General features: G+C 58.8%; 1 non-coding gene across 1 annotated transcript; it reads left to right on the top strand.

Annotated features, from left to right (window-relative positions):
* The first annotated feature begins 11,736 nt into the window (after positions 1-11,736).
* On the top strand, positions 11,737-11,855 carry LOC131864774 (5S ribosomal RNA). The gene has a single exon (XR_009363537.1). It is a non-coding gene; the product is annotated as a 5S ribosomal RNA (ribosomal RNA).
* Positions 11,856-12,206: the final 351 nt, after the last annotated feature.

The following is a 12,206-nucleotide window of genomic DNA, read 5'->3' on the forward strand; positions in this document are numbered from 1 at the left end:
GGCCAAGGAGCCTCCCCGCATAGCAATCGGGGTGTGAGGTTACGGATGCAGCATTGATAGCAATCGAGGTGTGAGGCGAAGGATGCAGAAGTGAGAGCCGAGGGATGTAGCAGAGATAGCAATCGGGGTGTGTGATGCAGAAGAGATAGCAATCGAGGTGTGCGGTGGGAAGGGCCCAGCAGCCAGAATGCATGAAGCGACGGATGAAGCAGTGATGACAACCGGGCTGTGAGGAGAGGAGGGATGCAGCCAAGAAAGCAATCAGGGCTCGAGGCAAGGGATGCATCAAGGATAGCAATCATGTTGTGAGGCGAGATTCCAAAGGCTAAACGTGAGAGGCTGCAGGGTCGACTCAGAGAGGTCTATGCATGTGAGAGGCTGAAAGCAAGGTCGACTCGGAGCGGTCTATGCATCGGGCGCGCTTGGGGCGACTACCAGTGCCAACCCCTTATCCCGCGACGCGTCCGACAAAGAGAACGTTCCAAGGCGGCAGAGGAGGTTACCAGCCGAAGGATGCAGTAGCAATAACAGGTATAGTTCCGCGGCGGCCGAGAAGACTCACCGCATAGGAATCGGGATGCGAGGCGAGGGATGCGGCGGGAAGGCCCCGACGGCTAAACGGAAGAGGCTGCAGGGCCGCCTCGGAATGGTCCAAGCATCGGATGCGATTGGGACGACTACCAGTGCCAACCCCTTATCCCGCGATGCGTCCGATACACAGATAGTTCCAAGGCGGCCGAGGAGCCTCACCGCATATCAATCGGGGTGCGAGGCGAGGGATGGGGCGGGAAGGCCCCAACGGCTAGACGGAAGAGGCTTCAGGGCCACCTCGGAATGGTCCAAGCATCGGACGCGCTTGGGGCGACTGCCAGTGCCAACCCCTTATCCCGCGATGCGTCCGATACACAGATGGTTCCAAGGCGGCCGAGGAGCCTCACCGCATAGCAATCGGGGGTGCGAGGCGAGGGATGGGGCGGGAAGGCCCCAACGGCTAGACGGAAGAGGCTTCAGGGCCGCCTAGGAATGGTCCAAGCATCGGACACGCTTGGGGCGACTACCAGTGACAGCCCCCTATCCCGCGATGCGTCCGATACAAAGATGGTTCCAAGGCGGCCGAGGAGCCTCACCGCATAGCAATCGGGGTGCGAGGTGGGGGATGCGGCGAGATGGCCCCAACGGCTAGACGGAAGAGGCCACAGGGCCGCGTCGGAATAGTCCAAGCATCGGACGCGCTTGGGGCGACTACCAGTGACAACCCCTTATCCCGCGATGCGTCCGATACGAAGATAGTTCCAAGGCGGCCGAGGAGCCTCACCGCATAGCAATCGGGGTGCGAGGTGGGGGATGCGGCGAGATGGCCCCAACGGCTAGACGGAAGAGGCTGCAGGGCCGCCTCGGAATAGTCCAAGCATCGGACGCGCTTGGGGCCACTACCAGTGACAACCCCTTATCCCGCGATGCGTCCGATACGAAGATAGTTCCAAGGCGGCCGAAGAGCCTCACCGCATAGCAATCGGGGTGCGAGGTGGGGGATGCGGCGAGATGGCCCCAACGGCTAGACGGAAGAGGCCACAGGGCCGCCTCGGAATAGTCCAAGCATCGGACGCGCTTGGGGCGACTACCAGTGACAACCCCTTATCCCGCGATGCGTCCGATACGAAGATAGTTCCCAGGCGGCCGAGGAGCCTCACCGCATAGCAATCGGGGTGCGAGGCGAGGGATGCGGCGAGATGGCCCCAAAGGCTAGACGGAAGAGGCTGCAGGGCTGCCTCGGAATAGTCCAAGCATCGGACGCGCTTGGGGCGACTACCACTGCCAACCCCTTATCCCGCGATGCGTCCGATACACAGATAGTTCCGAGGCGGCCGAGGAGGTGGGGGATGCAGCGAGATGGCCCCAACGGCTAGACGGAAGAGGCTGCAGGGCCGCCTCGGAATAGTCCAAGCATCGGACGCGCTTGGGGCGACTACCAGTGACAACCCCTTATCCCGCGATGCGTCCGATACACAGATAGTTCCGAGGCGGCCAAGGAGCCTCACCGCATAGCAATCGTGGTGCGAGGTGGGGGATGCGGCGAGATGGCCCCAACGGCTAGACGGAAGAGGCTGCAGGGCCGCCTCGGAATGGTCCAAGCATCGGATGCGCTTGGGGCGACTACCACTGCCAACCCCTTATCCCGCGATGCGTCCGATACACAGATAGTTCCAAGGCGGCCGAGGAGCCTCACAGCATAGCAATCAGGGTGCGAGGCGAGGGATGCGGCGAGAAAGCCCCAACGGCTAGAGGGAAGAGGCTTCAGGTCCGCCTCGGAATGGTCCAAGCATCGGACGCGCTTGGGGCGACTACCAGTGACAACCCCTTATCCCGCGACGCGTCCGATACACAGATAGTTCCAAGGCGGCCGAGGAGCCTCACCGCATAGCAATCGGGGTGCGAGGCGAGGGATGCGGCGAGAAGGACCCAACGGCTACACGGAAGAGGCTTCGGGGCCGCCTCGGAATGGTCCAAGCATCGGACGCGCTTGGGGCGACTACCAGTGACAACCCCTTATCCCGCGACGCGTCCGATACACAGATAGTTCCAAGGCGGCCGAGGAGCCTCACCGCATAGCAATCGGGGTGCGAGGCGAGGGATGCGGCGAGAAGGACCCAACGGCTAGACGGAAGAGGCTTCGGGGCCGCCTCGGAATGGTCCAAGCATCGGACGCGCTTGGGGCGACTACCAGTGACAACCCCTTATCCCGCGACGCGTCCGATACACAGATAGTTCCAAGGCGGCCGAGGAGCCTCACCGCATAGCAATCGGGGTGCGAGGCGAGGGATGCGGCGAGAAGGACCCAACGGCTAGACGGAAGAGGCTTCGGGTCCGCCTCGGAATGGTCCAAGCATCGGACGCGCTTGGGGCGACTACCAGTGACAACCCCTTATCCCGCGACGCGTCCGATACACAGATAGTTCCAAGGCGGCCGAGGAGCCTCACCGCATAGCAATCGGGGTGCGAGGCGAGGGATGCGGCGAGAAGGACCCAACGGCTAGACGGAAGAGGCTTCGGGTCCGCCTCGGAATGGTCCAAGCATCGGACGCGCTTGGGGCGACTACCAGTGACAACCCCTTATCCCGCGACGCGTCCGATACACAGATAGTTCCAAGGCGGCCGAGGAGCCTCACCGCATAGCAATCGGGGTGCGAGGCGAGGGATGCGGCGAGAAGGACCCAACGGCTAGACGGAAGAGGCTTCGGGTCCGCCTCGGAATGGTCCAAGCATCGGACGCGCTTGGGGCGACTACCAGTGACAACCCCTTATCCCGCGACGCGTCCGATACACAGATAGTTCCGAGGCGGCCGAGGAGCCTCACCGCATAGCAATCGGGGTGCGAGGCGAAGGATGCGGCGAGAAGGACCCAACGGCTAGACGGAAGAGGCTTCGGGTCCGCCTCGGAATGGTCCAAGCATCGGACGCGCTTGGGGCGACTACCAGTGACAACCCCTTATCCCGCGACGCGTCCGATACACAGATAGTTCCAAGGCGGCCGAGGAGCCTCACCGCATAGCAATCGGGGTGCGAGGCGAGGGATGCGGCGAGAAGGACCCAACGGCTAGACGGAAGAGGCTTCAGGGCCGCCTCGGAATGGTCCAAGCATCGAACGCGCTTGGGGCGACTACCAGTGACAACCCCTTATCCCGCGACGCGTCCGATACACAGATAGTTCCGAGGCGGCCGAGGAGCCTCACCGCATAGCAATCGGGGTGCGAGGCGAGGGATGCGGCGAGAAGGACCCAACGGCTAGACGGAAGAGGCTTCAGGGCCGCCTCGGAATGGTCCAAGCATCGGACGCGCTTGGGGCGACTACCAGTGACAACCCCTTATCCCGCGACGCGTCCGATACACAGATAGTTCCGAGGCGGCCGAGGAGCCTCACCGCATAGCAATCGGGGTGCGAGGCGAGGGATGCGGCGAGAAGGACCCAACGGCTAGACGGAAGAGGCTTCAGGGCCGCCTCGGAATGGTCCAAGCATCGGACGCGCTTGGGGCGACTACCAATGACAACCCCTTATCCCGCGACGCGTCCGATACACAGATAGTTCCGAGGCGGCCGAGGAGCCTCACCGCATAGCAATCGGGGTGCGAGGCGAGGGATGCGGCGAGAAGGACCCAACGGCTAGACGGAAGAGGCTTCAGGGCCGCCTCGGAATGGTCCAAGCATCGGACGCGCTTGGGGCGACTACCAGTGACAACCCCTTATCCCGCGACGCGTCCGATACACAGATAGTTCCGAGGCGGCCGAGGAGCCTCACCGCATAGCAATCGGGGTGCGAGGCGAGGGATGCGGCGAGAAGGACCCAACGGCTAGACGGAAGAGGCTTCAGGGCCGCCTCGGAATGGTCCAAGCATCGGACGCGCTTGGGGCGACTACCGTTGCCAACCCCTTATCCCGCGATGCGTCTGATACACAGATAGTTCCGAGGCGGCCGAGGAGCCTCACCGCATAGCAATCGGGTTGCGAGGCAGATTATTGGGAAGGGAACCCCCTGGGATGCGGCTCAAGCAGTGCCCAAAGGGACTGGAATGCGGAATCACATCGAGAGACCCAAATGCTATACGAGGGCTCAAATCGAATTATCGATTTGGCCACGACATGGACGCATCGGAACGACTACCTTTGCCGAACCACTCGCAATTGCATCCATACCGAAACCAATAGACATTTCCGTTAGAGCCCTCGCATAGCATTCGGGAATCTCGCATGCCCCTCTAAATCGACCAATGCTGGCGCTCAATGAAAATCCGAGCGCTACCACCGTTCGAGCGCCAGCATTGGTCGAGTTAGAGGGGCACGGGGGAGAATGCTCCAGTCAACACCTCCCCTATATAAGTTATTTGTCCGATTCTCGCACAACCGTAGTCTGCCTCGTCGAATCAAACAACGGTCCCAGATTCCGACTTCCGTTCCGTAGAGACCCAAAAGCTAGATGGAGGCTCGCAAGAAAGAGAGTCGGCGCATAGCAATCGGGTTTCTCGAACGTTTAGGGACCGAGCTCACTTGCGGATAGGGCAAAATCCGCCAAGCAACCCAAAAGCTAGACGGGGGCTCGAATCGAATCGCCTAGGCGGCCACAACAACGACGTGTTGGATCGACTACCAGTGCCAAACCATTCAGCAAGACTAGTCTGTGTCGAGGCCGGATAGAGATTCTCAGAGAGCGCCCGCATAGCATTTAGGAGACCTGCCGCGTCCCTCACACTCGACAAATGGTGGTGCACGTTTATAAATCCGAGCGATCCCAACCCTTTCAAGCACCAACATCGGTCGAGATAGAGGGGCACGGAGGGGGCTGCGTGAGACAACACAGTCCCCTATATAAGTTATTTGTCCGATTCTCACACATCCGAAGAATGGTCATCAAATCGGACAACAGCCCAAACTTCCGACTTCCGTCCCAGAAAGCCCAAGAGCTATCTAAAACGTTCATGGCCGGAACTCGATCGCGGCTATACCAGTCCGCCAAGCAACCCAAAAGCTAGACTGGAGCTCTAGTCGAATCACCTCTGTGGCCATTGCAAGGACGTGTTGGAGCGACTACCATTGCCGAACCATTCCGCAGGTCGAGTCCATACCAAGGCCGCATAGAGATTCACGATGAGCTCCTGCATAGCAATCAGGAGACTTGCCGTGTCCATCACAATCGATAAATCCTGGTGCAAGATTTTTGCATCCGAGCGCTCCAACCAGTCGAGCACCAGCATCAATCGACATAAACGGGCACGGGGGGAGGATGCTCGAGAACACTACCTCCCCTATATAAGTTATTTGTCCGATTCTCAAGCAGCCGAAGTCTGGTCATCGAATCGGGTCAAAGACCACAACTTCCGACTTTACCCACAATGCAAGTCATCGAATCGAACATCGGCCCCCGAGTCGGACTCCATGCGTATGTCAGGTCATCGGACCCAAATTCCGCCTTCCTGCGCATGGCGGGCCATCAATATCAACTCGGTCATCGGACCCAAACTCCGCCTTTTTGCGTATGGCACGCCTTCAAATCGGTCATCGGACCCAAATTCCGCCTTCCTGTGCATGGCGGGCCATCAACATCAACTCGGTCATCGGACCCAAATTCCGCCTTTCTGCGCATGGCACGCCATCAACTCGGTCATCGGACCCAAATTCCGCCTTCCTGCGCATGGCAGGTCATCGGACACAAATTCAGACCTCGCCAATATGCCTACGTATCGAATCGGTCATCGGACCCAACTTCCGACTTCATCCATACTGTAGGGTCTTTGAGGTTGGCGCGGTGCGCTCAACCCAGGGAGTCGACCCATCGAAGCATACACCTCCCCTATATAAGCTATTTGTCCGATTCCCACACCTGTGTAGTTTGCACCTCTGACCAGGACATCGACCCCAACTTCCGAACTCGACTGCAACGACGGCACCAGCGCCTTGGTGCGCACCTTGCGACGCACAGTCCCAACATTCGCCTTCCTGCACATGGCAGGTCATCGGACCCAAATTCCGACCTCGCGAGTATGCCTACATATCGAATCGGTCATCGGACCCAACTTCCGACTTCATCCATACCGTAGGGTCTTTGAGGTTGGCGCGGTGCGCTCAACCCGGGGAGTCGACCCAACGAAGCATACACCTCCCCTATATAAGCTATTTGTCCGATTCCCACACCTGTGTAGTTTGCACCTCCGATCAAGACATCGACCCCAACTTCCGAACTCGCCTCCAACGACCGAACCAGCGCCTTGGTGCGCACCTTGCAACGCACAGTGCCAACATTCGCCTTCCTGCACGTGGCAGGTCATCGGACCCAAATTCCGACCTCGCGAGTATGCCTACATATCGAATCGGTCATCGGACCCAACTTCCGACTTCATCCATACCGTAGGGTCTTTGAGGTTGGCGCGGTGCGCTCAACCCGGGGAGTCGACCCAACGAAGCATACACCTCCCCTATATAAGCTATTTGTCCGATTCCCACACCTGTGTAGCTTGCACCTCCGATCAGGACATCGACCCCAACTTCCGAACTCGACTAAAAAGACCGCACCAGCGCCTTGGTGTGCACCTTGCAACGCACAGTGTCAACATTCGCCTTCCTGCACATGGCAGGTCATCGGACCCAAATTCCGACCTCATGAGCATACCTACTAATCGAATCGGTCATCGGACCCAACTTCCGACTTCATCCATACCGTAGGGTCTTTGAGGTTGGCGCGGTGCGCTCAACCTGGGGAGTCGACCCATCGAAGCATACACCTCCCCTATATAAGCTATTTGTCCGATTCCGACACCTGTGTAGTTTGCACCTCCGCTCAGGACATCGACCCCAACTTCCGAACTCGCCTGCAACGACCGAACCAGCGCCTTGGTGCGCACCAAAAGTGCGCACTTTTGGAGGGCACTTTTCTGCGCTCCAAAGGTGCGCACTTTTGGAGGGCACTTTTTGGAGGGCACTTTTCTGCGCTCCAAAGGTGCGCACTTTTGGAGGGCACTTTTTGGAGGGCACTTTTCTGCGCTCCAAAGGTGCGCACTTTTGGAGGGCACTTTTTGGAGGGCACTTTTCTGCGCTCCAAAGGTGCGCACTTTTGGAGGGCACTTTTTGGAGGGCACTTTTCTGCGCTCCAAAGGTGCGCACTTTTGGAGGGCACTTTTTGGAGGGCACTTTTCTGCGCTCCAAAGGTGCGCACTTTTGGAGGGCACTTTTTGGAGGGCACTTTTCTGCGCTCCAAAGGTGCGCACTTTTGGAGGGCACTTTTTGGAGGGCACTTTTCTGCGCTCCAAAGGTGCGCACTTTTGGAGGGCACTTTTTGGAGGGCACTTTTCTGCGCTCCAAAGGTGCGCACTTTTGGAGGGCACTTTTTGGAGGGCACTTTTCTGCGCTCCAAAGGTGCGCACTTTTGGAGGGCACTTTTTGGAGGGCACTTTTCTGCGCTCCAAAGGTGCGCACTTTTGGAGGGCACTTTTGTGCACTCCAAAGGTGCGCACTTTTGGAGGGCACTTTTCCTGTGCTCCAAAGGTGCACACCTAGGTGAGCACCTTCGACCACACCTTGTAGCACACCAAACTCTGACTTTCGACTTCATCCGCAATGCAGGGTCTTTGAGGTTGGCGCAATGCGCACAACCAGGGGAGTCGACCCATCAAACCCAACACCTCCCCTATATAAGCTATTTGTCTGATTCTCATACATGCGTAGCCTGCAGGAGCAATTAGGACATCGACCCCAACTTTCGGCTTCTAAACGAAAACAAGGTCTTTGAGGTTGGTGTAATGCGAACAACTAGGGGAGTCAACCCATCAAACCCAACACCTCCCCTATATAAGCTATTTGTCTGATTCTCATACATGTGTAGTCTACAGGAGCAATTAGGACATCGACCCCAACTTTTGACTTCTTAACGAAAACAAGGTCTTTGAGGTTGACGTAATGCGCACAACCAGGGGAGTCGACCCATCAAACCCAACACCTCCCCTATATAAGCTATTTGTCCGATTCTCATACATGTGTAGCCTGCAGGAGCCATTAGGACATTGACCCCAACTTTTGACTTCTTAACGAAAACAAGGTCTTTGAGGTTGGCGTAATGCGCACAACCAAGGGAGTTGACCCATCAAACCCAACACCTCCCCTATATAAGCTATTTGTCTGATTCTCATACATGTGTAGCCTGCAACAACGATTAGGACATCCACCCCAACTTCTGAATTCGTCTGCGTTGACCGCACCAAAGGTGCACGCCTTGGTGCTCACCAAAATCCGACTTCCGACTTCTTCTGCTATGCGGGGTCTTTGAGGTTGGCGCAGTGCGCACAACCAGGGGAGTCAACCCACCGAATGCAACACCTCCCCTATATAAGCTATTTGTCTGATTCTCATACATGCGTAGACTGCAGCAATGATTAGGACATCCACCCCAACTTTTGACTTCTTAAACAAGACAGGGTCTTTGAAGTTGGTGCAGTGCACACAACCAGGGGAGTCGACCCATCAAACGCAACACCTCCCCTATATAAAGCTATTTGTCCGATTCTCATACGTGTAGTCTGCAGCAGCGATTAGGACATCGACCCCAACTTCCGAATTCGTTTGCATTGACCGCACCAAAGGTGCACGCCTTGGTGTGCACCCTGGAGTGCACTTTGGTGCTCACCTCGGTGCACACTTTGGTGTGCACCTCGGTGTGCACCAAAGGTGCGCACCTTGGAGCGCACCAAAGGTGTACACTTTGGAGCGCACCACATAGGGTCTTTGAGAGGTTGGCGCAGTGCGCACACCAAGGTGGGTGTTGAGGTGCGTGCCGAGGTGGGTGGGTGCTAGGGTGCGCTCCATGGTGGGTGCCAGGGTGGGTGCGTGCTAGGGTGGATTCCAAAGAGGGTCATAGGGTGGGTGCCAAGGTGGGTTGGTGATATAGTGGGTTCAAAGGTGGGTACTAGGGTGGGTTCCAAGGTGGGTCACAAGTTGGGTGCCAGGATGCGTGGGTGTTAGGTTGGGTGCCAAGGTGGGCTCCTGCGTGGGTGGGTGCTAGGGTGGGTTTCAAGGTGGACGCGAGGGCGGGTGCCAAGGTGGGTAACAAGTTGGGTGTTAGGATGGGTGAGTGCTAGAGTGGGTGCCAAGGTGGGTGGGTGCTAAGGTGGATGCCAAGGTGGTTCACAGGGTGGGTGGGTTCTAGGGTGAGTTCCAAGGTGGGTCACAGGTTCAGTGCTAGGGTGGGTGTCAAGGCGGGTGTCGAGGTGCCTGGGTGCTAGGGTGTGGATGCCAATGTGGGTCATAGGGTGGGTACTAGGGTGGGCTGCAATGTGGGTGCCAAGGTGGGTAACATGCTCGGTGGGTTCTAAATTGGGTGCCAGGGTGGGTGTGCACCCACCTTGCCCGAGGTGGGTGCCAAGGTGCCAGTGTGGGTGGGTGCTAAGGTGGATGCCAAGGTGGGTGAGAAGGTGGGTGATAGGTTGAGTGGTAGGATGGGTGGGTGCCAAGATGGGTCACAGGGTGGGTGCAAGGGTGGGTAGGTGCTAGGGTTGGTGTCAGGGTGGGTGGGTGCTAGGTTGGGTTCCAAGGTGGGTGCGAGGGTGAGTGTCAAGGTGGGTCACAGGTTAGGTGCTAGGATGGGTGAGTGCTAGGGTGCAAAGGTGCCAGGGTGGGTGCTAGGATGGGTCGATGCTAGGGTGAGTGGCAAGGTGGGTCCACAAGTGTCAAGGTGGGTGCCGAGGTGGGTGCCAAGTCGGCGACTGCTATGGTGGATGCCAAGGTGGGTCACGGGGTGGGTGCCAAGTTGCTAGGTTGGGTTCCAAGGTGGGTGCCAACGTGGGTGCTAGGGTGCGTGGGTTAAAGGGTGTGTCACAACGTGGGTGCCAGGATGGGTGCGCACCCACACTGGCCAAGACGGGTGCGGGTGCAAGGTTGGGTTCCAAGCCCGGTCACAGGCTGGGTGCTAGGATGGGTGGGTGCCAAGGTGGGCACCAGGGTGGGTGCACCCACCCTGGCCAAGGTGGGTCACGGGGTGGGTCCTAGGGTGGGTAACGGGGTGGGTACTAAGGTGCGTGCCAAGGTGGGTCATAGGGTGGGTGCCAAGGTGGGCACCAGGGTGGGTGTGCACCAACCCTAGCCAGGGTAGGTCACGGGGTGGTTGTCGGGGTGGGCGTCAAGGAGCCAAGGTGGGTGGCAAGTAGCCAAGTTGCGTGCCAAGGTGGGTGTCGGGGTGGGTGCCAAGGATCCAAGGTGGGTGCCAAGGAACCAAGGTGGGTGTCTGGGTGGGTGCCGAGGTGGGAGCCAGGGTGGGTCCCAAGGTGAGTGCAAAGGTGGGTGCCAGGGTCAAGGTGAGTGCCAATGTGGGTTCCAAGGTGCCAGGGTCAGGGTGAGTGCCAATGTGGGTTCAAAGGTGCTAAGTTGGGTGCGAGGTTGGGTGCGAGGGTGGGTGGGTGCCAAGGTGTGCTAGGTGGAAGCCCGGGTGGGTCGGCATCCCATGGGTGTCGAGTTGGGTGCCTGATGGGTGCTTCTTGTCAAGTTTTAGTCGTCGGGACTCATTTCGAGCCTTAGAGGTCGTTTCTTGTCCGGTTGCCCTGTCTTCGACCTGGGAACCCAATTTTGGTCCTCGGGTCCCATTTTTTTTTGTCTCGCATCCCACTTTTGGCCTGTGGCCTTTTCGGGGTCGATTCTCGTTTTGGGCATCAGAGCATGTTTCTTCTCCTAAAACCCAATATTTGTTTATTAAGTCTCGGAACACATTTTTGTTCTCGTGGACCCATCATGGGTCTTGGAACGCATTTGTGGTCCTTGGGTCCCATTTTGCATCCCGAAACTTGTGTTTTGGTGCTTGATCCCTATTTTGGGTGCCCACCTTGCACCAAGTGCGCACCCGGGGCAAACCGAGCGCCTTGGTGCACCGGGGCAAGATCGAGCGTGCACCCGAGGCGCCCCGAACATGCACCAAGGTGCACTCGGCCCACATGTGAGCGCAGGTCGTTGCGCCCGAGGTGGTGTGTGGGCACCGCGTTGCAGACGGGACACTGCACGCACACGACGCCCCCTCCAGGTGCACGCACGTAGGCCGGGCCGGGTGCACACCCGACGCCCTAGCAAGGTGCGCGCACCCGGGCAGGGCTCACACTTGGCGAACGGGGCGCACTTCGCGAGGGAGGGTGTGCACCTCGACGGGGGTGGGTGGCCGGGGTGGATTCGCACGTGGGTCGCGGTTTGCTAAGTACACACTGCGACAAGCTCATAACGGGTGCGATCATACCAGCATTAGTGCACCGGATCCCATCAGAACTCCGCAGTTAAGCGCGCTTGGGCCGGAGTAGTACTGGGATGGGTGACCTCCCGGGAAGTCCCGGTGTTGCACCCTTTTTTAGTTTTTCGCCGGGCGTCGCAATGCTATTTGAATAAACCTTTTGCCCGTTTGCGTTCTCGTCGGGGCCGGGCCGGGCCGGGGTGCACTGCCCGCACTACCGCGCGCGCGGGGGCGACACCGAGCGCGCACCCGAGGCACCCCGAGCACACAGGCCACGGTGCAACCCGGGCGTTGTGCGCGCACCCCGGTGCGCCCGAGGTGCTGCGCGCGCACCCAGGTGAAATCGGTGTGCACCTCGGCCAGTGCGCGCTCGGTCGAGTCGCGCACGTTGGCCAAGGTGCACGGTGATGTTTCTTACTCTAAGGTTCCGCACCAGACGCCCGGGACAGGTGAGCGAAGCTGGGC

This window comes from Cryptomeria japonica, unplaced genomic scaffold, assembly GCF_030272615.1.
Source record: "Cryptomeria japonica unplaced genomic scaffold, Sugi_1.0 HiC_scaffold_91, whole genome shotgun sequence".
Classification (NCBI taxonomy): domain Eukaryota; kingdom Viridiplantae; phylum Streptophyta; class Pinopsida; order Cupressales; family Cupressaceae; genus Cryptomeria; species Cryptomeria japonica.